Genomic DNA, 27,568 nt, shown 5'->3' with positions numbered 1-27,568 from the left:
GGAATTAATTTGAGAGGATGGTATACACAAAACTATATTGTCCACGGGTGCCTCTGAGAAGGATTTTGGTGCAATCTTCTTACAGGAGAGTGGTCACAGCTAGAGACCAGTGGTTTATGCATAGTAGATGCTAACAGGAAACGAGAGTTAATAAGCTCAGATAGGGAAGGAGGCTTTGGCATGGTTGTAAAAGTCTTCATGTCTTAGTTGTGGGAGGCCTTAGCTATTACTATTTTATTAGCTGAAATCGACTGCAAACCACTTATTGCTGTTACTGAAAATGGCCTTGCAAACACTCCAGAGAATTCACAGCTTACTTTTTTTCAACTACAAATGGATGATTTGTAAATTGAATCTGAACCTGGAAGAGATTTGGAGATTGAGACACACTCTTTAAAGCATTTGACAGAAGTGGCGAAGTCCAACATTAGCATGTTACGCTAATAAAAATAAACTTTGTGTTCTGAGGTGAGCTAAGGACTGCGAGTTTCAGATTGATTACCTTGGATGAGACTCTACACAAAGTAATTAAGATTAAAATGGTAGTGGCAAGAACAGCCTATTCCTCATCACTATTATCAAAGTAAGGGGAACTACTACCACTGCATGAAATCCTGTTTCAAGAATCATGACTCCTGAGTTAGTTATTAAAAAGTATATGAAAAGTAGTCACGGAGGTCGATAGGGGTTCTTTGAGGAAAAAAATTCTAAAGGAAAGAGGAGAGTTATTTTGACCTTAAACGAACAGTAGTATTGAAGAAGCTCTTAAGTTTTGCTGCATATGAAATAAAGAAATAAAGATCAAGATGTAGGAAAGTGTTGTATTGATGGTACAGAGAAAAAACTGGCTGGAGCAAAGTACACATAGATTATTTACATTGATTAGGGGAAAAAAAGTCCAAACCAGAACTCTATGAACTATGTACTTACTATTATTCTGACTCCTCTGGGATAAATTTTTTGGGAGATACAGGTAAAGAACCGATGATAGACATCAAAGATCTTTTCTTGCCTAATACACCTTACTTGACAGCAATGGGCCAGAATTAGGTGCACGTGAATGTAAGCAGTTTGCAGTGCAATTTTGGCTTAATCAGCTATGTGCTAGTCCCAGTGAGCTTCTGTCCAGTAGATGGGTGAAAAGCGGTGTGTGCGACAGGAACAAACCCAGCGTGTTTAGACAATAGGTCTCCAGGTTATGAACTAGCCAGGAGAAGCAGCTGCCCCGTCTTCTGACAGGAGCAGGTCTGATCTTCCAGAGGAAGCGAGACACCACCTCAGACACTGTTGGACAGTTTAGTTATTATTGTGACTTCATGTGTTTGCATTAATAACGGTTTTAATTATAGCTGTCGTTACATTCTGCCTTGGAATGGAACGTGTGGTATTTGGGGCTGTGCCTTCAAAGGCCGAGCAGCTTGGCCGGGCACTGTGAGGCTCTTGTTGCAGTGCACAGACAGCTGGATGCAGGCGGAGGATTATTCCCAGCACCTCTGCTGCCGAGTAGCACTGAAGACCACAGAGGGAAGAGCTACTGAGGGCCAGAAGACAGCCTAGAGGCAACTTGCCCTCCAGCTATGATTGATTGGCTAAGACCCTGTGGAAGATAGGCCATTTGCTCCCGCTGGCAGAGGAGATGCCAACCCACCCAGAGAGAGGGATTCTGAGAAGTCTCTGAAAGGGGAACCTCAAGGAATGTCCCTCCTCCTGCCAGCAGTCATTCCTGCGGGAAACACCGCCTGCCTCCTAAGGAGGTGGTGAGTCCCAGCGACTGCGATACAAGGCAGAAAAGCTCCTTCTGCCCATTTTCAGGGCTGCGAAAGGCCTTCAGGATTTGGTCCATGGACAGTAGAAATCGTAAGGCTTACATTAGTATGAAATAGGCTGACAGGTACTGCAGGTAAGACGTTTTTCTGGTACGTACAACTTAACTCTGGCAGGTTGAGATGGTGTGACTTGGTTCCAAGCCTAATAAACCAACAGAACTTGCGTTTCCTATGAATGGGCTCATTCATTTCAATGGCAATGTGTGTACACATGTGTTTGTGTGTGTGTGCCTGTGTGTGGAGAGAAGAGAATCACTCTTCTCCCTTCTCCTCGTGGCCTATATCGTACAGCATACTGACATATACAGTCTATCAACTCCTTCATAAGGAATCTGAAATAAAGAGTCCAAGGAAAGTTTAACAGCTTCATAGCTTGTAATTCTCTTTTGGCCACATTTTGTTTGTCAGGGAAAGCACAAGAATGAGGCCACACATAATTTAACACCTTTCCCTATTTAGAGTTTGTTAGTTTAACTTTTTCTGAGATTGTTTTTTTTAAACATGTTTGTCTGAATTTAGTGGTTGTGAAGGAAAGTGACGGCCCTAAAGACTGTAGTTTTCCTTGCAGAATGAGCACGGGATGAGCTCCAGCAGAGCGAGCTTCCCCATATTACCACCCCGATTTGACCTTGAATGACCTTTTGCAGGGCTCGGTAGAGTCAGTCTTCGTATCTTTCCAGTTCTTGGCCTTTTTGCTAAGACTGACAGCCGGGCTGTGCCAAATGTGGTGGTGCTTCTGGGAGGCTGATACATGTCCAAATCAGAGCCTGACTTCTTTCACATAGGCACAGTGTTGTAATAACCTTTCCAATAATAAGGAGGCTGGCGAGCAGAGCTAATGAGACGGAGATCTCAGGGTGAGTATTTCAACACCTGCAGCCATGGAAGTGCCACCTTTCCCAAGGGCTCTATTATTATAGCCGTGCTTAGGCTCTAATACTTGCTGGGCCTTGTACAAACCCAGAGCAAGACAGAAAAAAATGTGGGAGGAGAAATGCTTAAAGCCACAACCCCTCCTACCAGATCTCTTCAATAAAGGAGCAGAGGCACAGGGAAATAAAATAGCTTTCCCTACCACAGTTAAGTGGACGAAAGGACTCGGCTATTCCAGTGTCCTGGCAAACACAGCGCATTGATCCTGCTGTGTTTTGAAGGTGGATGATGAGAGTCCGAGCTTACCTCCAGCAAGTAGGTAATGGCTCAAGCAGCAGATTTTTACTTTGCTTCACCCCCAAATTTTGGTATGTTCTGGGGGTTTTTGAAAACAAGGGCCCACTCCTGAGTTTGCTATAGCGAAAACTTACTAAAGCCCACCCTATGACTTTTCTTAACAAGGATTCTCCAGTTTAGGCACAATGTCTTCAAACCTTGTGTTGGCATCACCATAGGGGCTGGTGTTCTGGCCACTGTAAAAAGTTTTGCACTCACACCACCTGCATCTCAAGGTGGATGTGCTCTAATCCAGAAGCCAGGTGGTCTCACGGGGCTAGTGGTGTCCTCCAGCTTATACAGTAAACCCTGCTAAATGTGTAATGCCACGACAAGAAAGCTGCTAGGACCCCAGCTGAAGCCAGCTCGTGTTGGGTTGGCATGCTGGTTGGCTTGTTTGGAATGGCACCTGCTATTTCTTCCTGTGCAAGGAAGGAAGGGGGGAGCTGTAAGGGAAGATTAGACAGGTCACCAGATGGTCCACAGTAGGGCCTTCATCCTTGATGCATAGGGGGCAAAATCCTGCAGGAAAGCATGACCGTTATTTCTGCACAACTCTGAATTATGAGTGTTAACAGCGTTTAGAGGAACCCTTGGTTTAATACAACATTCAGTTTTTTCCAGTAAGATGTGACCAAAATCTGAATCTGGATTTTGATTTCAGTGCCTGGGAGCATGACTGTGAGCATGTTTTCTGCTGGGGGTTTGTTTGGGCCTGTGACAAAGACAGAGACATTTAGACTCTGTTTATCAACTCCCTGCAAAATTCTGGCTGTTTAGATCTAGAAGGTTTGTTGGGTCCATCTCTGTAGAAAACTGCTCTTTTGCGTTTAATCTTTTTCACATGGTATCAAAGTTATCAATGGCTAGTGAAGAAATTACTAATATTATTCATTAACTCTGGTCTCTCAGAGGAACCATATGTGCAGAGCAGAGGGAAAAGAATACTGTTGGTTTTTAACACTGAGTCACTGCTACTGATTAAGTGTTTCCTTTTTTTTTCTTTTTAAGAAAAAGAAATGAAAAAAAAAAAGTTTTTTTTTCCTGAAGCCTAAATGTCAGGAGAGTTGATTTCCTCTAGGTGCCACAGTGTCTTCAGAAAGTTTTAGTCCAGCAGGCCACAGTGATATCAGCCAGCACTTGTTTTAAAGGATATCTGTAAAAAATTCATGGTTAGATTCCTGCATCTCAGGTCACAGGAGAGTGTGACTATTAACAAGTTCCAGCTGCTTTATGGAGTTTCACCAGCCATTTGTGGATCTTTATTTTTTTTTTTAAGGAAATCTTTTAACTGTTTTTTTTTTTCCTGGAGGTATATTAAACCTTTAAATCTTTTTATTTTTTTAAAGTTCACATTAAATACTCCCTTTGTGTTCATGCTGAGGAAGTCTTTAATTACATTAGTTAAAAAAAAGAAGAAAAAGAAGGAATAGTTCTGATTTTGCTCTCAGTTGCTCTATGATTGTACCATCTCCTCTAGTTATGTTTTTTGCATTTATTTTCTCAGTGAGGTGCCTGTTTTAATACTGAAGCTGATGATCTAAAAATGTGTGAGATATGTTTTATTATACACAAGTTGCATAATATGGATGGCCGGCTCTCCTGGGCTGGCTGAGCTGTGCCGCACTCGGGGCTGAGGAGAGCAGCTCCAGTCAATCCTCTTGCTCTTCCATCCCAGGTCCCCGCTGGAGTTTACAGCAGCCTCAGTGATGATGGCAAGGCAGCGCTGTTCGGGCGGTACCCGAGTTCAAGGAGGTCCAGCTGTGGCTCCTTGCAGTCTCAGCCCGCTCCTCTTGCTGGAGCCAGTCCCAGCGGCTTGATGCCACCTAAGAACTGCCTTACTCCCTCCTCCGAGCCGCTTTGCTTAGCGCCGTGCAGCTGCCAGAGCTGGGGCTCAGCACTGACTAGTCTGTTCTGCTTCCATTACTGTTATTTCAGAACAGGAAAATTATGAATAAGAAAAACAAATATAACAACGTGGTTTTTCTCTTCAAATTTAGGGGTCTAAAATTTTGGCATGAAAATTTTTGTTTGGAAATTTGGGCCCAGATCATGAAGAGAGCAAACACAGTCACTTACTGTAATATCTGTGTTTGAATTTAAATGAGAGTAGGCAAAGCGATTTCTTCATTTAAAGTTGCAGTATTCAGAAAATGAGAGTCCGCTCGAAGATGCATACTGTGAAGAAACCACAAGAATGACCCTTTACCAAGTGATTATTAGCAGCAAGAAAAATATGCAAATTCTTTCTTGCAGATTTGGTGTTTGCCACACTTTTGTTTATCCTACATGCATATATAGCCTCCTGAATGTATGTATGTATATGTATATCACACACATGCAGATGTGTACTTACAGAATGGATATATATCTATCTATATACACATATCTATATTCTGTAGATGGGGGTCATCATTCTAAGTAAGGAAGAAAAACACAGAAGAAAATAACATTTTAGTCAGTATCTATTCAGGATTTTATAGGAAATCTGGGACATTGCCATGACAATTCCAAAAATGGTTAGTTAATACCTTTTGTATTCTTGTAAACACCTACTCATTTACTGCAGTAGCACCGAAAACTTATTAAGAGTGTTCATTCAGGCCAAATATACATAGAAAACTTAGAACAATCCTCCTTCTTCTGTATAATTATTGTTTTTCTTAACATAAATGTAAATTGATACAAATAAATTAGTTCTAATTACCATGAAACTCTGCATGTCTACAAAGTTTGGCATGAATTAGGAAATGCACCTGGAACTTTGTAGCTCTTATGTAAAATTAATAATAAATGTTTTCTTGCCAACATCAATATGTTTATATTATGGTCATGGGACTCTCTCTGACGCCTAAATTATTTAACACATTAATTTTTTATCTCCACTCAAGCCTACTACATAAAGTTGCTGAGTTTGGTATCAAAGGTGGTGGTTCAAATCAAATTGATATTGCATTTTAATTAAAATAACATTAGGACACATCTCACAGTCTCTACTCAGGCAAAATGTACTGGAGTAGTCAAAACTTGCTTTTCCTCTGCTTTCTGCTTTGCCAGGTACTGGCAAGGCTGGAGGTAGGCAGGCGGCACATGCAAATATTGCCTCACTCCCTGCTCCATGTTTTTATTTGCCACTTTTAGGTTGCACCACTTAAGGCTGTGCCACAGAAGAAAAGGTCGGGGCTGAGTCACAGGCCAGATTCTCAGCACCACTCTCATCATACTGTGAAATACATGTGAATGTGACTGTGAAGATTCTTAGCCTGAGGATGGGTGTATCCTTCTGTCCCCTGAAGGATGCCCTTCCACCACACGTGGTATGTGAGTGGAAGGGCAGCTGTGCTTGGATAAGTGTCTGGTTGGTGAGATTTTGGGGTGGACCAAGGATACAAGGGAAGCTTAGCTGGGATGTGCTGATAAAGTCCTCTTGCTCTTAACTGAAGCAAAGGTCTTAAGGATCTGCTTCAGGTTTCGATTTCCTAAGCTCCTTTTTGCCAGGGTCACTTTCAGCCCTTGCCTTCTCCAGCTATGTGCTGCTCCTGGGTCCTCTTGGGTTGGGTGAATTTCATGTCTCAAGAACCCGATAGGCAAACAGATGACTGTAACTTACTGATGGGTCTTCTGCTTCTCCTTGCTCTAGCAAACAGGCAGACCTTCCCTCCCTTTTTGGGGGAAAGGATTTGCTCAAAAAGTGAAAACTGGTTTGTCACTAAAGGAAGAAAAGATTCAAAAGCCCAACCTTTCTCATGGAAAGACCAACTGGCATCTGGCAAGTTCCCAATGAAACAGTCATTTTGGAAAATACCGAGGCCAAAACACTACCTTTTTCCCAGGATAGCCTCAGTCATGGCAAGTGAGTGGCCTGGGAGCTGTAAAAAAATGCCCTTATGATGCTTTCAAGTCACATTGACTTAAGGCACTTACTTGAGATATCTGAGTTTGGGTGACACTGGTTATTACACGATATCATGGATGTGCTTGTCTCACTCTGCTGGTGATTGTGGTGCAGGGGGAGAGCTGAGTAGCTGCAGAAGGGCCAGCTGTCCTGGTCAGCACCTCACCATCATGGCTCTGAGGAAAGAAGGGTCTTGGCCATGTGATTGCCTGAGCTACCACTGTTTAAGAACCACGGTTAATGATCAGTAATTGACCACTGATAAATTAATAGCTCAAAGGTCTCCAGTATTATCCCATATCCCTTCTGTTATCATCTCATGCCTGCATTCTTCTACATTGCATCATTACCCTAGGTTCATAGATATTTCATTCTACCAAGAATAAGTACTTGTTACGGTACCTGTGTAAAAAATATAGTTACCTCAAACAGCTATGAAAATCTAAACAGAGGCTTAGCAAACAGAAGAACAAATTGGGCAATAGCCACCTGGTCATCAGATAATTGCTGATACAGCTAAGCAAGCTAAAACAAAGCTTCAGTTGTGTGAAGACAAGTCCAGACGAAGCCTGAAGAGTCTTGAGACCTTATAGAGTTAGTGTGAAGCATGTGTCCTGTTACTAACGATTTACTGGGCTATCGGGCAACATGCTGCCTGGCTTCAAAACTCAATCCTTCCAGCTCTTCCCTGTAATCACTCTGTAGACAGCAGGGTCCTTCCTTGGGAGGCTGAACTGGTGTGTAGACTGTGAGTTTCCTTGCCCTCTTTTGTCAGAAGCAGCTCCTTCTCTGATGAAGCTTTCTGTGTTCCCCTTGCTCCCAAAGAGGGGAGAGGGTCTTCCGTATGGAGAAGGAAGACGTACAGGAATGTACACCATCCTGTCATGGATCATCCCTTTGTTTATGAGTTTCCGTACTAAGCAGGATGCTCCCAAATTAATTCACTTCTCAACCTCCTGTGAACATCTTCTGGAGGGCACAACCGTGGTCTGAGCTTATGTTTGTCATGAAATAACTCTGCTCTTGATACATTTCTCTGTACTCTGTTCTTTCTGCCAGGTCAGTTCTCCTTGTGGCAAGAAGATTCAGATACTGCCTTTTATTCAACATAAAATGAGATGGGCAGATACTATTAAGGCCAAAGGCCTCCCTCTGGATGTCATCAACATATTTCCCCTATTTTCTTTTTCCAAAATGCTGAGGCCAGACCTTGTTACCCTGCTTTATATACTCTCTGCAACGCCCCCCTGAGAAGATTTTGGGGCTCCATGAAACTATGCTCTGTGTTGGGGAAGGAAACAACTGTCATGACTGGTGACAGATCTAGAAAAAAAAGTTTGTCAGATGCGTTACTCCCAGCTGACCTTTCAAAAATGACCTTTGTACATTCCTACCTATCACTAGTCTGTCTTTCTGTTTTTTTCCTGCTTATTCCTTTTTGGTGTCACTAGTTTTTTCCTTTTTCACAGGAGATGGCCCCCCAAATGACCTTTGTTGTTGCTCCTGTTGTATTACCATGCTTGTTTTCTTCTTTGCTACCTTGTGCATTTACCTGCAAATTATCTTGCTAGGAGATACGTGTCCCTGGTCTGACACACTCTGATTTCTTCAGTAGCCTTCTTTCCTGCACCTGTAAGATCTTTCTTTCAGGAACTTTCTTTTGTAGCCATGTTTCCAGACAGATGCAACTCTTTGCTAAAGATTCTTGGTTTGAACAGGGACTCTTCTTGTAAATTCTCTGGATTTAATACGCATTAGGCTCTGCCTGCCATACACCTGATGGTGAGTAGCCAATGTGTTTGTCAGCATTTGATCAGATGAGTGTTACTCCATGAAAAACAGAAGGAACTTCAGATATAGCCCAGGCTCTGCCTTCCTAAGTCATCCCCCACAATGTATGTCTAACTCATTTTGCAGACCTCCGCTTATGAAGTCTTCACAACATTTCTGCATCTTTGGCATTAGAACAGATTTTAACGTCTAGCTTAAACTTCTCTTGCTGTAATTAAAGCCTGCTGAGTTCAGCCTATTCGTCATGGATGTGGAGAACTGCATATCCCCTTCCTCCTTGCTGTATGCTTTTCCAAGTAAGACCGTTCCAGCATGGCTAACCTTATAGACAGAGCATACAGGAATTTAGGGACTGAACCGAAAACTCCTCTAACAACGGAGGTAATTGCTACTCACAGGAGCACCCTGCCCATCCCCTGTAGGTGAATGGTCTCTGTGATTCTGTATATCTAAGTGCAGGTCTTCACCCTCATAGCAAGAGCCAAAGTGCACTGAAATCAGTAGCAGGCTTAAGCCTTTACTGACTTAAGGGGCCTAAAAAAATGGAGGACCTGTATTAGTGTTGACCTCTAACAGATGGTAGCAAAATGACTGCTACAGAAAACACCATGACATTAGAATCGCATCCGGCTTGGCAGTGCTGGAAGGGACTAAACAAGATCCTATATAAAACGCCAAATGTCTGCGACTGTTTATGACTTAAAAGTTAGTGCAGGTTCTGAGACTGCTCACTGAAAGACAGCTGTCTGCCTACAGGGGAGGAAGAGCGGCTCTTTCCTGGTCTCATCTTCTCTCTGGTTACCAGCCCAGACACCTCCCTTCCTCAGATCTGTTAATCCTGATCTCCGCTGCTGTGTGAAAAGCGTATTAGAAAAGGGCTTTCTTTAGTTACAGACAGGTTTTTTCCCCCCTCTTCTATGGCCGAAGCAACAGACATCTTTTTTTACAGAATACCCGACCCATGATTTCTGACTTGTGTCAGGTTCCTTCTCATATGAATAGCAAAGTATGAGCTTATTCTTCTTTTTCTTAAAATAGCATAGGTGTAAAATATTTTGTAATCCTCTGCAATTAGGGTGTAGAGCAGGGCTTGAGTTGCTTCTCGGTGAAATCATAATCACAAATATTTCTTGCATCACATTGTTCAGTGTGAGTGCTCTTGCTAATTCCTTGTCTCTGTGGAATGGACATGTGTTTTGGCTCCATAAAAGTTCAAGACTAGCATTTTTCTGACTCTTGTTGTCCTGCATCTTGTAAGCTGGGTATTTAAGTTTTAAGAGTAGCGTGTTTATTTATATATGTTGCTGCTAATCCAAACTGTCTGCTAAACTAATCCCTTGTTAAAATGAAATCAAGTCAGCTATTTTAGATTACAAAGTTAAAACAATAGCTCAGTCAGACACTTCACACATCTGTTTTACTTTTCCTGAATAGGTATGCAGTTTTTCTTACGTTCTTTCTCTGCAAAAGTGCCACCAATTAGCTATACTTTCCTTTCCTTTCATTTTTCTCTTGTGACCTAAGTCTTTTGTTTTCTTGGTTCTATTGCTGATTACTTTTGAAATGCTGGCTTTTTTATGTGTTTGTTTTCTTTCTCAGTAATACTTTTTAAAATGGATAAAAATTTCATGCTTATTACTTGTTAATATGTTATCATACTCTATTACCCAAATTTGGACCAGAGGTAATTCCAATGTGGGAAATGCCAAAATAATACATTCTTGGAGATGAGATCTTAGACAGATATGGAAACCCAAAGTAGGCTTTGATTTACTTACAGTCTACAGGAAATGAAGCATTACCGTCAATGTGGTACATAGAGATTTTGACTGAAGATAACTTTATTTCCAGCTTTACCTGCTGCTTTGATTTAAAGTGTTTTTCACATCATCTAATTTTTCATAGGCTTTCACATGTTTAAGATTTGGCTTTTTTTAAGGGATTGTGTAAGTTTTCATTTTGTGCAGAAACCCCCCTCTTTTTTAGTGTATTTGCAGAGCATTTTAAAATTACATCAGGTGAGGGTTCCTCCAGCCTTCTGGAGCCAAAAATGTGGAACAATTCCCCTTGCTCCTGCACGTGGGGTTTACCTCACCACTTTTTAATAAAATGTTTTTTGGACTGGTATTCTGAGAGGATGGCCTTCTTTCAGCCAAGGTAACCTTCAGGCCCACTCTGATTTGATATATTTTTCTTGATACGCTAGTTTCGTTGGCCCTCTTTGGGGGCTGCTTTGGAGAAGCAGCCTTCTGAGGTGGGTTGACCCCATCTCAGTCCTATATTTAACTTTACATCAGCCACTTGAAGATTATCAGCCGAGGAACTTTCAGGACTCCACCTGCCCCAGAAACACGACTCACTGTGCATCATGGGGAGGTGGGAAGAGTTATTACTTCCTTTCTACTAAAGAGAAACTAAGGCATAGAGAAATCATATAAGGTAAACTCAGATTGCTCCATAACATAGGGAAGCTGTGACGTGGTCAGGAAATGAAGCTGGTCCAGCTTGACTCCCTGAGCTTGTGGGAGCCACATCTATGTACTGAGCGCAACTGTCCTCTCAGCACCCCTCCTGAGGGTAAATGCCTCCTGCCACTGAGCACCGTTCCCCTGTGGGTGCTCACGGGTACACATTCCTGTTGCATTCCTAGAGGTCTTTTAGCCCCTGTGCCCAAACCCCCATGCTGCCTTGAATGGTGGCATGTGGTCTTTCATGCTTTATAACATATGCATACAGGCTTTACATTCTGCAGGTTTGCGATACCGGTCTTAACAAGAACATATGGTTGCAGCCTTGGACCCAGCAACAACTCTACAGTCTTCACACAGGCTCCTACAGAAGGCATGAAAACAGCTTACCTTCCCAAATGTGGGCCAGAAGAACAGGGCCAGCTCTTAGCCCGTGCCTGGGACTGCATGTCCTCCCTGCCAAAGGTCTCCACCTCCTGTGGTAGCTCTCAGCAGCTACCCCACAACTGCCTCCAATCCGAAGTCGGGCTGCTTGGCTCTGATCTAGTCGATATGGCAGTATTAGACGGGAGATTGTATCAAGGTCATTATTCTTTTCTTTGATGAAGTCCAAACCCTACTGAAATCATTAGGGAGTGAGCTTTTTACTTCAGTGGGCTGTGTTTAAATCAGGATGTCAAGATTGCATATTTCCTACATAACTTTTGTCATCTGGTGGAAGGTGGAGGCTCTGAGTATAGTCAGTGAGAGGGACCAACACTTCCACAAGAAAGCTCAGTTAGTCCCTAATGATGGGTTTGATGTCTGCATGCCTCATGTGCAAGAAGCCAGCAATCCTTTTAGCATGGTGGCTGCTACCTCTTAGGGTCTGGCAAGAGTGATGGCCCACCATGGCAGACAAAAAAGCCAGACACACAGATTTTTCTGCCTCCCGGATTTGAGATCTCCTGGCTGAAGGAATGACTTCAGCAAGTCAGTGGTGGCACAGTGATCTCCAAATAATGCCCCTTCCCTCCAGACCTGCACACACCCCACTGGTTGCAGTTCCTGCAGGCAGAAGGGCTAATCAGTGCCACGCGGGGCTGCCACCAAGGTCATGAACTGAGACGGTGCCACTGTAGAGGCAGATGGAGTCAGACCACTTAGTATGTTAAAGCTGAGCTTGACACTGAGGACACGCGTGGAAGTCAGCAGGAGTTTGGCTGTGTAATTTTTATAAATTTGCTAGTGCGCATGGAGCCCCTACAGCCTGGATCAAACTTCGCTGTCACAGCTCCACCAACACTCCAGCCTTTTTCAGGCCATGTGTCTCCCAGCACCTTGTGTCCTTCCTGCACTGATCCTCAAAACCCTGCTTAGATCTGTTCCCCGGGGATGGGAACCACTGCCTGAGCCTTTTCTCCTGTGGACAACTACATCTGAGCTGGTTACTCAACGCTTTCTCTGTAGGTGATGGAAACAAATAAGCGCTTTTAGGATGTGATTCATATGGCTTCTGCTTTTGGAGGAAATGAATTGGGTCTTATAAGCGCCCATTTTCTTTTCATCAGCTTTAACAGGAATTCAGGGTAGCTAACTCTGACACAGATGTCTTACTTCAGAAGACAATCAATGCTATTTCAACACCCTGAATGTGACAAACACCACACAACTACTGCATAATGAAGTTTTTGTGAAGGACTGTAAAAGCACGTGGCAAGTTGAAGTGTGTAGCATTTTGTATACCTAGCACACTTTCTGGATGGGCTGTTATCTACTTTTCTGTTATCCCTGTAGTGTATAGTCATGTTTGGTCCTTGAGAGGAAGTGTACAACTGGATCATGGTATTAATAATTTGTCAAGCCTCTCACAAGGGATGAAGGAATATTTCAACAAGTCTGCCATGCCCTGTTCTATTGAGCTTCTCTTGTCATCAGCAAAAACAGCAAATAAGAAATAGCAGGGGGTTCTGTCCTCAGCTCATGCTCACCCTTTTGCTGGAGAGAAAGGTATTTACCTAGCTTAATAAACAAGTCCATAATGGTAGTGCTATGAAGGAACTGGTTCTGAGAAAGACTGACATTTGGAGGAAGTTACCCTCTGTCTTCTGATCACATTAGTTTCTTCTGTGCTTATTACAGCTAGGAGTCCAGGTGCCTCTGGGAACTGCAGCAAAGAGCTGTTGCTAGCATCCTGTGACCCACAAATACATTGTGCTCATAGTGTATTTCCTGCATGTGATTGTCACACATAGAGTAGCTGACTAGGTGATGTCCCACCATGCTTTTGCTGTGACACCCAAGAAAAGTTACAAATGACTACTGGCTTGTGTTAGAACAAGATGCTGGATTTTTAACATTGACGAAAACAGGTTCTAGTATGTCATTTTGGACCACTGTGGCAGAAAATTAACCCTGATTATTGGCACATATTATATTTCTAGCATTTTCTATTCCCTTTTTAGCTATTTCCATTTTCTTGTAATATCATTTTCCATTATCATAACCTTTGAGATGAAGGATGGTGGACAAGAGAAATTCAGTGATTCCTGTATTGTATTTTTAAAATCTGCAATCTGTTTCACTTACCATTGCATCTCTTTTTCAAGTCTCGATACTTTGATGATCCCCAGTACTGCAATAGCTGCTTTTTTTTTTTCACATTTCCCACCCCCAGATACTGCTGTATGATAGGAAAGTGTGATTATGGCTTTATAAGCTGCAGTGTTACAAACAAAATCACAAAGATATTTTAGAGCCCAATTGCCATGAAATAGTTGAGAATCTGAGATGAAGTAACTTACCCAAGTGTCACAAAAAGGTCTGTGACAAAGTAGGCAACTGAGCAGGCAAAGTAGGCAAACTTCCAAATCCGAAATTAGAGGCCTTCCTACTGACAATCTATTTCTCCAGGAAACACTGAAGCTATAGCTAAGAGAAAAGGAGAAGGGGCAACCAACATTACCCCAGACTTCTCACAGTTGTATAAAATAAATTGAGCTTCATGAGGGATGCCAACAGAGAATGAGCTACAATAAAGAGCTGGGACCAAATCCGTGACTGTAGTCTGGCAATGCTTTGCATCACCACCATGCCGTTTAAGAGCTGGAGGACATTCTGCCTGGTAATTTCTTCTTCATGTTTTTAACACGATGGGGTGCGAGCAGGTCTCTGAGGCGCTTATGACATGCTCCAGTATCTCCACTGAACCAAGAAGTACTGTGCACGTTGCTGGTTCTCAGAGGCTTTATGGGATGCATATTGCACCGGAAAGCTTGGTGGAAGGCAACATCTTTTACCTTGTCCAAAATTACAGAATTGAATCCCCAGTGTATTCATTCCTTATGTTTACTGATTTGTTTATCTTTTTAACACCAGGGAATGTTTTCCCCCTAAGTTTTGCTAATTAAGAAGCTGAAATTAAGCTGGTGTTTTTGCTTGATCCCATCCTCTAAACAAAAAAATGAGCAAAAGTCGCTCTTTATGAGGAGAGGAAGACACTGCATGGGATGGGGGTAGGGGAAGAAGGAGGAAGAAGGAGGAGGAGGAGAGAGTTGTGCAGATTTCCTGCCCACACTTCAAAAGGGGCTCTCTTCTCCTGGATTATTTCCTTTCCCATTAGCTTCACTTTGTTGGCTTATGGTTCCAAAATGCACCAGGAGTCAACTCCAGTGCAAACCTGATATTAAAAACTAACAGGCTAATGCCAGGGAAAACACACTCTCCCTCTGGTTTCAAAGACAGATTTTTTTTTTTCATAAGTGCAGCCATGCTTTTCTAATAAAAATTCATTAAACTATGGTTATGAAGGATGAAGGGTGGGGGAGGGGGAAGGGATACAATCAAGTGAGTCCCTTTGAACTCACTTGAAAAAATACAAAAGCAAACAACCAAGCTGTTAGTGTCACACGTTTCCCTTATGAACAGGGAGGCCTATCCAGGTTTGCTCACAGTAAAGAAAGATGAATTAGGCACCTTCTCTAAACTTTTCCCTCCAAAAACTGTAAGATTTCTATTCTGTAAACATGGATGTGGAGGCTCTTTTATGTTGCTTCAGTTTACATTATTGTGGGTCTAAACGAGTCTAGTAGAGACTGCTTAATTCGTTTATGTAAAGTAAAAACAAATGTAGAAGCCCTCACTATTTTTTATTGTTAACATCCCATTGGGAGGCAGGAGAGTAAATATTTTAGAAGTTTAAAGCAATCTACTTAAGCTTAATAATAATGCTGGGTTTCAAGTAACAGAGAAGAGTACAAGTCACTGGAAGATCAAAGATTACACTGAGTTTTATAGCAAATCTGGGCAAAGATCTCCTGGGAGGGGTAAATCTTCAGAACTCTCCTTTCCCACTCTTTCATGGTGATCGTTTGACATCTATGGAACAAGAAAGTGAGGAAGCGAGAATTCAGGCAGTTCTCTTGTGCCCAGAGAAACAGGAGGCCAGAAAACTGAAGAAATGCTGACTTCTGGCTATTTTATAGCTTAAAAATTATAAATTAAAAAAAAAAAAGAGAAAAAAAAAAGTACCAGAGCTACCCTTTCTTTTCCTGGATCAGTTTGTAGTCTTGTGCTAATTGAATTTTGAGTGAGTCATCTCTAAATAAGATTGCTGACAGTTTCCCTGGGTTTATGTTAAGTGCTTGTGCTTGTCAGCAAATTTTCTGAATCATTTACCTGTTGAGAGACACTAGACACTCTTTACATTCTTCCCAGCAACATTGTCCCTTTCATCTGAAACAAGAAGAGGAGAGTGCTGTATTTTGGGCCATGGGCATTATTGCATATTAAAAAAAAAAAAAAAAGGGGGGAGGGAAAAAAGGAACATCAAGCAGAAGAGCTGATAATGAATGATGCTACATAACAATACTGTAATATCAGGTGTGTGTGTGTGTGTGTGTGTGTGTGTGTGTTCAGGGGATTGATATTTAGAAAGCATAATCAAGAATCTCTAACATAGGAACAGAAACTGGGCCACATTGTTTTCCCATGGCTGAGAAAGTTTCCACTGGCCCGGCTTCCAATTATAAAAACACTGGAGTCCTCAGCCATTACACCAAAGCTTGTAAATTTCCTAATGAATATTTAAAATAACCCTATGGAGTTTTTTAATGTTAATGTATTTCAGCCTTTGACTAACACGAATATCCTACAGGGCTACCATCGTGTTTAGCTACATGGTTAATTCCATTCTTTTCTTTTAAAGCTAAAATATAGTGCAAGAGAAAAAAAAAAAATCTTTGCTTCAGCTACTTCTGGTGTGCATTTTGTGTGTTTTTTGCCACAGTGAAGTTCCAGACGCAGAGCAGACCCACACAGCCAGTTTCTTTCTAGGCTCTCTTACAACACAAAAGCGACGTGCACTCCCCCACCCCCCAAAAAAGCAATTATTGAAAATCAATACCATAATAATGGTGAGCAGAGCTGTGTTTTTTCCTTGATAGCCAATTATGAGCAATTTACTAAAGTTGTCAACTCATGGCAAAACAAATAGTGTTAATAGTGTAGATTTCATAAAGACCTATCTGTCTTATTATTGCTGCAGTCTGAGCGGCGTTCCAAGTTCAGGCTGGTAATGGAGCAATAACTCACCCGGCGATGGAGAGAGTACCATCACCAGCACCGGTTGCCTTTGGAGCAGGGGGGCTGAGCACTGCTGCCATGCAATATGTCCAAATGTGATTCCCTCCCCATAAATAACCACTGGGTTTTTACAGGAAAGGTGGGGAATCATAATACCCAGCAATTTTCTTACATGCTTTTGGGGTGTTTTTGGACAGCGCAATAACATACTGCAGTATTTTGGGAAGAATTTTAAGACTGGAAAGTTAAGGCTGTATTTTTCATTGCTGACTTCAGGCAATGAAAGTTTACCATGTGTTTGCATAGCATCTAGCACAACAGGAACTTCGCGGCTTCTCAGTGCTACTGGCGTGCCAAATTATAAGACGAAGGAGCATAAAAGTGATGTTAATATAGTAGATGAAAAGTTTGGTATCAAATCAAACAGATTTCTTTGTGTTGATGACAGTGTTACTAGGCCAAGTTCTGCCAAATTGTTTTAACTGTGGGAAGCTGTGTCTCTTACATTGCAGCAAACATGACAGTCTCCGCCTTTGTGAGAGGAACACGGCACTGATCTTGGCATTGTGCACTTGCAAATGACTTCTCATAAAGCAAGGCTACACTTTCCTGTGACAGAAAAGGACAGTGGAGAGAAGGCAAGTAGAAGCTCCGTAGATCTGAGGTGTTCCCACCAGGGGAGAGGTGCAGAGGAGCAGATTTCTTTCTCTGGTCCTTGGGAAATTCTCAGAGGTGAAGGATGCTCACGTGGGGTCAGATGTGCTGTGTATGCCTGCACGGTTGAGCTCGACCACGAGTGGAATGGTGCTTTAAACCTCTAAAAGTGTGCAAAAAGGTATTCTGGTGTCAGCCCAGGGCATGCTGAGAAGGAAACCCACCTCATGGTTGACCTGTCCAAGTATTCTATGTTCCTGTTGAAAGCCCTGGGAGGGAGGGCAGGGATGTGCCAAGCATGCATCTGCACAGGCTGAGCTCAGCTCTTTCCTCGAGTCCAGGCTTTGAGTTTGAATCTGAACTATGGCCGGGCTCCAGCCCAGACAATGGTTGGAAGAGCCCTTTGGGGCCTGGGACTTTAGCCTATGCTCAGGTTTCTTTGTGCTCCCCAGCTCAGCTGTCCACCTCTCTGGGAAGTCACTGTTCCTAGTCTCAGCCTTTGCCTCTGTGTAGGTGCAAAAGCAAGGTTTGGGAACACAAACCAGAGTCAGCAAGTGTTCATCCTTGGATTTAGGAAGGACCGTTGCTGTGCACAGAGAGTTTCCAAGCCGTGTTCATCCTCTGGTCTTTAAGAAGCATATAAATCACAACAGCAAGGTATTACTCCAGGGAACAGAGGGAAAGGAGACACAAGGCTTCTTGTAAGCTCCTGCCCTTCCTGCCCTCTGAAAGATGTGTGCGTGTGTGTCTGTATTTGGCATTTAAATGGAGTTTCCTCCATTTTTCATCCCTTCCCAGCTAAGCACTGGAGGAGCAATACTGGCCTTCCACTTGCAAGGAGCTGCCAACAGCTGTGTCTGGTGCGATGTCTGCCACACACATGTGGTGCTCCCTAATGACAGTCTGGTGAGGGTCTGAAGACAGCAGCAGCACTTGCTGGCAACTTTGAGACACTGTTCTGCTTTCCTTTTGTGTGTCCTGGGCTTTGGAGCAAGTGCATGCTCCACTCTCCCTCCCTAGGCGCAGCTGTCTATGAAGAAGGGGTGTCTACACTGGGAACTCACTCCAAAAGCTCCCTTAAGCTGCCTTGTCTGTTTTAATCTGCAATCCCCTTTCCCACATACTGGAACAGCTGCCTTCGTTGCAAACTCCAGCTGGTGCTCACAGGGAGCCTTAAATGCCTTAAAGTGTTTCTCTGCTGGAGACTGTGAACATCTCCTTTGCCATAATCTCAGCTGCATGTAGCAGGGGTGGGAGCTGGCGTCCCACCTTTCCTGGACAGCTTTAGCAAGAAAATCTTTCTGGAAAATAAAGGGTTGATTTTTCTTCTTCATGCCTAATCTGTTTCTAGCTAAGCTGAGCCTGGCGAGCAAATTTTAGGTGCCTCTTTAAGCATTTGCAGATCCCACTAGCAAAGAAGAGGAAACTGGTTTGAGGAAAATAAAAAACAGCCTGCACATGAAGGAGAAATTGGAATCAATTTCCATGTCAGGTTTAAGATCTGTTTTAAAGTCGAGGTTTGAAGCTGAGGTGCAGAATCAAATATGGTAGCACTGAAACAGGGCAATCTGTTCCGTGAGATTTCTTTGCTAGCAGACATAAATTCAAGAAGCCAGCTAGCCTTAAGGGATTTCTACCATTCTGGGTTGTGTGGGAAAGAGAGCTGGAGTTCTTGAAGCCTTGTCATGCTGGATTTGTCCTGACACTGAAACAGAAGGGAAAGTATCTCACTACCTAACAATGAATGGGTGGATGTGGAGATTTATTTAGCAGTTCAGAGCAACCTCCAATGTCATTTTAAGGCATGAAGTGCGGAAGAACAACCCCTTCAAGCAATTCCGCAGGGAGTGCTTAGTGAGACAATGTTCATGAAATTTGGCCAAGATGCTGTCACTAGTACAGCTCTTCTTGAGCGAAGAACCACATGATCTTTAATTGACCATAAGTTGTCAAAGGCAAAAAAATAGTTTTGCTGACAACATTAGGTGCATAAACTGAAGGAGTATCACCAGTGAACTCTGCATAATTACCAACACCATGTTTCCAGTCATGACCAAAGCAGCAAAGCAAGTCTGAGTGATGGGGAACAGAGCACAGCAGGTGAGTAGTTCACTAGGTCTTCCTTTCCACACATGTCACATCACAGCAGGCCTGTGTTGGGAGTTTAGAGGAAGCCTCAGATAGAAAATGGAAGGCCAGAAGATCTAGGAAGGAAATACCTCCGTTTCAATCATATAAACATCCAGCAGTTTGGAGAATGGTGCTGTTACTAACCACTACATCTCTACCTATGAGTAAACGAAGGATTTTGCTGCTGTTTTTGTGTATCTCTGTGCTTCTGCTACTTGGCTAAACCTTGACAGTAATTTTCCAGAATCACTGGTTCTGGAAAGTGGTCCTCCCAGTGAAGGGCTAAGAGGCTTTCTGTTGAGATTATTTGCCTGAAAGTCAGGTGGCATATTGCTGGTCCTTGCAGACTGGTTCTCTCTGCTCCCACATGTATATGGGAGTTGTCCCTCTTAGTTTATATCCACTGTTTGCTGCATGGCACTATAATGAATATTCACAGCATCTCGCTTTACGTCCCTAATGTAAGTGTCTAAATTAGGAGCTTAGACTCTTGTTTCCCTCTGTAGCTTCCTCCAGATGGCAAAACAGAATATGAGCCCAAACTAGATGTTGTGAATGGTCCTCCGGAGCAGCCTTTCTCTCCCTCTCTGCTGTCTACAAAGAGGTTCTAGGAAAAGTCACACCCTAATGTAGGTGCTGAATTTTGGTGCCTCATGTCTAAAGGCAGTGTGAGTGAATGTCCTCTGTATGCCATGTGCTACTGAAAACGTCATATCAGTGACCTGGTCTGTGGAAAAGGTGTTGCTGGTAAAGCACCGTTCAGAGAAAAACTGGGCACTAAAACTCTTGTCTTGAATAATTTATTTCATACACTGCTGCTTTTCTGGTGTGTGAATTGCGTGTTAATAGCTTGCAGTTTTCTCACATTTGTTGGTTATTTGAAACTATTGTCTGAATAATTTCTATGAATAATTCTTGATCTGTATGTCTCGCACTCACTTCACTGGGATTATTTGAAAACTGAAATTCATCTTTCAAGATGAGTTAGTTTTTGTTGGTGTCATAGATCATAAAATGTATTTCTTTTCATGGAATTGACTGTTGAAAAATAGCATGTATTGTCCTATGAAGAAATACATTTGGGTTCCTGATGAGCAAATCTCATCTGTTTGTAGGTTTTGTTTGCTTTGTTTGAACTATCATTCATAGAAACGACCATAGTATTAAACAAGCTCACCGGTTCACCTCGCCCAATCACTTGCAATCTCAGGTAATGAAAAAGTAATTCAAACATTTGAGTATTGATTAAAATACTTACAGATTTTTAGCCTATAAATTAGCTGGGGAGTAACTTTCCTTATGCTTTTGATCAAGTTGCAAGTCCTGAAAACATTAACCCCTTTCTTGTGGACATTTTATTTCTCCTACATGTGGCTAATGTTGCATGTAGAAAAGTCATAGAGAAAGAGAAACGTGGAATATAAAAAAAGTAAGATGTAAGACTGGAAGGAATCTCAGGTCCCTGCCATCGCCAAGTGTAGGCAATATTTTAAAGAGGAAAAGTTAAATATTTATAAGCATTAGAGAACAGTTTATTTTGGATTAGTTTTGCATATGAAAGTTTGGGTCGGTTTCTTTTTATCTCAGGAGGCTGTTATGCCTGTTAGTCACTTCTCTGCAGGAGTACCTCAAGGAACTTCCTATTGCGTTTGTGAGTAAACTGCAAACATTCATATTGGCTGGCTGCTTCTTGTCCAGAAGTAAGACCACGTGTGGAAGTCCATTTTAATGTTTAAATGATTTTTTTCCTAACAGCGCTACCATGCTCTACAGCATGTTCTCTTCATTCATACTGGAGAACTGTTTTGCTTTTATGCACATCCCACAGTGTAAAAGTGGACAGAGAGAAACTAGGGAATTAGTTCTTGAGACACTCTGTGTCCTGGTTTCGGCAGGGATAGAGTTAATTTCCTTTCTAGTAGCTGGTACAGTGTTTTGGATTTAGGATGAGAACAAAGTTGATAACGCACCGATGTTTTAGTTGTTGCTAAGTAGTGCTTACACTAGCCAAGGACTTTTTAGTTTTCCATGCTCTACTGACTGAGAAGGCTGGAGGTGCACAAGAAGCTGGGAGGGGGCACAGCCAAACTGGCCAAAGGGACATTCCATACCATGTGACGTCATGCTCAGTACATAAACTGGGGAAAGCTGGCCGGGGGGGCCACTGCTCGGGGACTGGCTGGGCATCGGTCGGCGGGTGGTGAGCAATTGTACTGTGCATCACTTGTTTTGTGTATTATTATTATTATCATATTATTATTAACATTTTATTTCAATTATTAAACTGTTTTTATCTCAACCCACGAGTTTTTCTAACTTGTGCTCTTCCAATTCTCTCCCCCATCCCACCAGGTGGGGGGAGTGAGCGAGCGGCTGCGTGGTGCTTAGTTGCCGACTGAGATTAAACCACGACACTCTGTTGTTAAATTATCTCCTCAGTATCAGCCAAAAATAACTGTAGTAGTAACAGTGAGCAGAACAAATGGTAATGCTAGTGAATAGAATCATAGAATCATAGAATCATTGAGGTTGGAAAAGACCTCTAAGATCATCGAGTCCAACCGTCAACCCAACACCACCATGCCCACTAAACCATGTCCCTAAGTGCCTCATCTACACGTCTTTTAAATACGTCCAGGGATGGTGACTCAACCCCTTCCCTGGGCAGCCTGTTCCAATGTTTAATCTCTTTCAGTAAAGAAATTTTTCCTCACGTCCAATCTAAACCTCCCCTGGTGCAACTTGAGGCCATTTCCTCTCGTCCTATCGCTTGTTACTTGGGAGAAGAGACCGACACCCACCTCGCTACAACCTCCTTTCAGGGAGTTGTAGAGAGCGATGAGGTCTCCCCTCAGCCTCCTCTTCTCCAGACTAAACAACCCCAGTTCCCTCAGCCCCTCCTCAGAAGACTTGTTCTCCAGACCCCTCACCAGCCTCGTTGCCCTTCTCTGGACACGCTCCAGCACCTCAACGTCCTTCTTGTAGTGAGGGGCCCAAAACTGAACACAGTATTCGAGGTGCGGCCTCACCAGTGCCGAGTACAGGGGCACGATCACTTCCCTACTCCTGCTGGCCACACTGTTTCTGATACAGGCCAGGATGCCATTGGCCTTCTTGGCCGCCTGGGCACACTGCCGGCTCATGTTCAGCCGGCTGTCGACCAGCACCCCCAGGTCCTTTTCCGCCAGGCAGCTTTCCAGCCACTCTTCCCCAAGCCTGTAGCGCTGCATGGGGTTGTTGTGGCCCAAGTGCAGGACCCGGCACTTGGCCTTGTTGAACCTCATACAATTGGCCTGGGCCCATCGATCCAGCCTGTCCAGGTCCCTCTGCAGAGCCTTCCTACCCTCGAGCAGATCAACACTCCCGCCCAACTTGGTGTCATCTGCAATCTTACTAAGGGTGCACTCGATCCCCTCATCCAGATCATTGGTAAAGATATTGAACAAGACCGGCCCCAAAACTGAGCCCTGGGGAACACCGCTCGTGACCGGCCGCCAACTGGATGTAACTCCATTCACCACAACTCTCTGGGCCCGGCCATCCAGCCAGTTTTTGACCCAGCGCAGAGTCCACCTGTCTAAGCCGTGAGCCGCCAGCTTCTCTAGGAGAATGCTGTGGGAGACGGTGTCAAAGGCCTTACTGAAGTCCAGGTAGACCACATCCACAGCCTTTCCCTCATCCACTAGGCAGGTCACCTGGTCATAGAAGGAGATCAGGTTGGTCAAGCAGGACCTGCCTCTCATGAATCCGTGCTGGCTGGGCCTGATCCCCTGGTTGTCTCGCTCATGCCTTGTGAGCGCCCTCAAGATGAACCGCTCCATAATCTTCCCCAGCACCGAGGTCAGGCTGACAGGCCTGTAGTTCCCTGGATCATCCTTCTGGCCCTTCTTGTAGATGGGCGTCACATTGGCAAGCCTCCAGTCATCCAGGACCTCCCTGTTAACCAGGACTGCTGATAAATGATGGAGAGTGGCTTGGCGAGCTCCTCCGCCAGCTCTCTCAACACCCTTGGGTGGATCCCATCCGGCCCCATAGACTTGTGAGCATCCAGGTGGCGTAGCAGGTCGTTGACTGCTTCCTCTTGGATTATGGGGGGTTCATCCTGCTCGCCGTCCCTGTCTTCCAGCTCAGGGGGCCGAGTACCCTGAGGATAACTGGTCTGCCTGTTAAAGACTGAGGCAAAGAAGGCATTGAGTACCTCAGCCTTTTCCTCATCCTCGGTGACAATGTTCCCCCCCGCATCCAATAAAGGATGGAGATTCTCCTTGGCTCTCTTCTTGTCATTAATATATTTGTAAAAATATTTTTTGTTGTCTCTAACAGCAGCGGAGAGATTGCGTTCTAGCTGGGCTTTTGCCTTTCTCATTTCCTCTCTGCACGACCTAACGAGATCCCTGTACTCTTCTTGAGTCGCCTGCCCCTTCTTCCACAAGTGGTAAACTCTCCTTTTTTTCCTGAGTCCCAGGAAAAGCTCCCTGTTCAGCCAGGCTGGTCGTCTTCCCCACCCGTTCTTCTTACGGTGTACAGGGACAGCCTGCTCCTGCACCTTTAAGACTTCCTTCTTGAAGATCGTCCAGCCTTCCTGGACCCCTTTGCCCTTCAGGACTGTCTCCCAAGGGACTCTCTCAACCAGCGTCCTGAACAGGCCAAAGTCCGCCCTCCGGAAGTCCATGGTTGCGGTTTTGCTGGCCCTCCTCCTTACTTCACCAAGAATGGAGAATTCTACCATTTCATGGTCGCTAAGCCCAAGACGGCCTCTGACCACCACATTTCCCACCAGTCCTTCTCTGTTAGTAAACAGCAGGTTGAGCGAGGCACCTCCCCTGGTAGGCTCATTTACCAGCTGTGTCAGAAAGTTGTCTTCCACACACTCCAGGAACCTCCTAGGCTGCTTCCTCTCTGCTGTGTTGTATTTCCAGCACGTGTCCGGGAAGTTGAAGTCCCCCATGAGAACAAGGGCTAGTGATTGTGAGACTTCTGCCAGCCGCTTGTAGAACGCTTCATCTGCCCCTTCATCCTGGTTGGGTGGTCTATAACAGACTCCCAGCAGGATATCTGCCTCGTTGGCCTTCCCCCTCATCCTTACCCATAAACACTCAACCGTATCATCATCACAATCGTTGAGCTCTAGACAATCGAAACACTCCCTAACATACAGGGCCACCCCACCGCCTCTCCTTCCTCGCCTGTCCCTTCTGAAGAGTCTATAGCCATCCATTGCAGCATGACAAGCATGACAAAGTCTTTTATTCCCAACCCCCAAAATGCTTACTTTCTAGTAACAAGCGATAAACAATTCAATATCATTTACACTTCAGTTGATTTAGACCCCATAAATGAATTTTTATTAATCACTAATTAATTAACTAATTCAGACTCTTGTTTCTGTATTAAAAGTAGCCAGGTCTTAAAGGTTCAGTGTCTGTCTTTCAAACCTTTTGAAACCTCCACCATACTAATATGAATGCTTCCACTGTGTACCATGGATATAACACTTCTGTACTCATTGTCCATCTTGACTGGGTCCTTTGAAGAATATTCTCCCTAAATGTAATATTGCAGTACAACAGAGAGACTTTGGGACATGAATTTTGGTTGCCTCTGCATTCACAGACCTCCAGCAGACAGCTGGCTGACCAGCATGGTCAGTAACAGGAGGTTATGGCAACGCTATTCCAGAGATGTATTTGGGCAGTAGCATGGCATGCGCCAACCCACAGGTTTGCTGAATTAGGTGAGTAATACTGTGGGCATACATTACCTGCTGTGAGATGCCAGGAGATCATAGAGCTGGAGGGGATCTTGGGAAGTTGTCTGGTCCAGCCTCTTACCCCAGGGCAGATCCCTGGTATCTGTCTCATTCTGGTGCATATTCGTCTAAGCCGCAGTGACGTAAACACCGTGGCCTTGCCAGGCAGTCTGTGTTGTTGTTCCATGGTCCCTACTGTTAGAAATCTTCTCCTAGATCTAGCCAGAGTCATCCTGTCTATTATTTTAACCCACAATTTCATGAGTTATCAAACACAGGCACAAGGAAGAGATTATCCTCTTTTTGCAGGCAACTTTTATGTACTTGAAGACTATTACTGAGTTTCTTCTCAAATTTATTTCTTAAATAGTTCCAGTTCCTTTAGTCTTTCCTTAATTTCAGGTTGTGTCCTCTGGACCTTTACTCATCTTTGTTCACCTCTAAATGACACCTTCTTGCAGTGCCTGACCTGAATACAGGACTCCTGTGGCAGCCTGCTTACTGATGTGAAGGGAAAAATTCACACATCTTGCAAGCAGTGGGTTTTTTTATATACAGCCCAGTATGTTGCTTGTTTCCTTCACAATAGTGTGATATTGTTCCACTGATCTTAATTCAAAGCTGATAATTCCTGATAATATTACTAATACACTACTGAATTAAACCATCTGCCAATTTCTAGCTGAGTGTACTTGTGTAGCTTAGCTGACCATGGCCACTTCACTCTGTCCTGCTGTACCTATCTTCTACAATATGTTGCCAAAACCTTTGCAACTTCCTTAATTGTGTGTGAGCACAGCTAAGCAGAATCCCTGGTATAGTACTGTAGCCATGAGCTCAACTTAAGCAAGTGCAACATACATTTATTACTTGAAAAGAGCCTAAACCAAATAGCTTTCCTCTGTCCCAGAGTGAAGAAAAAGATGGTTTTCAGTTCCTAAGTTGTCAGTTTGCTTTCAGCATCAGCTTCTGGGAAGCTCTGTCCTGGTCATGGTTATACATGAGGAAATCCCACCTATGCATAACAGTGTTACAGTATTTCAGGATAAGTGAGGTCAAGCTCATCCAAAGATTTTGATATACAATGTGATAAGGCCTTTGACAATCTGCTCAGTTGCTACTTATCTGGGGCTGGAACCATCCGGGAAATCTGGCTGCTGCAGGAAATACTGAACTAATTTGGGTTCCCAGCTCAGGGCTCCAGAAAATGAGGGGCTGCTAGGAGAGCCTTTGGTACCAGGAAGTTTTCAGTCAGGTGAAATGTTTGATCCCTTTTCATACTTCAGCCTTAACCTGCTCTACATTCGCTCTTTTCATTCCTCCCTCTCTTCCTCAAAACAGGATCTCTAGATAGCCGTGTGTTTGGGGTATATTGGCAAGCATCTGCTACAAGGAGATCCCCATTTTTCTCATGAAATTTGAGCAAACTTTCACCACCCATGTCTAGGGGTGAATGGTTAGTTGCATTAACTCATGTCTACTCTTTTAAACCATACACCAGCCATCTTCACTGTAGAGTCAGCAGTCAGACGCGATAAACCCACCATTCAGCTATTTCAAACAGTTGTCGCACCATCTGTGTGATAGATTAAGTAAAAGACAATGGAGGAAAAAAAATACACAACTGTCAGTTTGAATTAGGGAGGAAAGTGTTTTGCTGCAGTTTTCTAACTTGCCAATTACTGACTAACAAACAGGCATGTCATTATTTCCAGTGATGTTTCTTGCTTCCTAATAAAGCAAGTATGTGCTCACGAGCTCAAGTGTGCATGCTGGCACCAACGTTTTCATGTCTCACAAGGTAGATAACCACAAAAGTAGACTCATGCCTATGGCAGGCACCTGCTGCAGGTGACTACAGAAACTAGATAGGTCAATACTTTTCACGCTCAGGTACAAAACATCTCACAGGACCTCCCACCAGTGGATTTTCAAAGTTTGTTCTAGCTTGAGAAATGTGCAAAGGAATGATTGAGTCCTACCCCTTCAAAGCCCACCTGAAGTTAAATACAGCTGCCTCCAGTGAGGTGATCAGCACAAAGTACCTTTCAGGCAGGGGGAGACAGAGTAGTTGCCCACATGCAGCATTTGCAAGCGGAGGTTGTGAGCTGGAGGAATATGGAGTGTTGTTTTGCTGGATGGGGCTGGAGCTCCATCGGGGTTGGAGCCAGACAAGGTGGTGGGGTAGGCAATTCAGCTCTATGTTACTGTAAGTATTTGAACACCTGCAGAGAAAAGAGAGTGGGAGTTTCCCCTTGTCAAAACTTTCTATTCACATCCCACT

This window comes from Aptenodytes patagonicus, chromosome 1, assembly GCF_965638725.1.
Source record: "Aptenodytes patagonicus chromosome 1, bAptPat1.pri.cur, whole genome shotgun sequence".
Taxonomy (NCBI): Eukaryota; Metazoa; Chordata; class Aves; order Sphenisciformes; family Spheniscidae; genus Aptenodytes; species Aptenodytes patagonicus.
Note: the sequence above shows the minus strand (reverse complement) of the source record.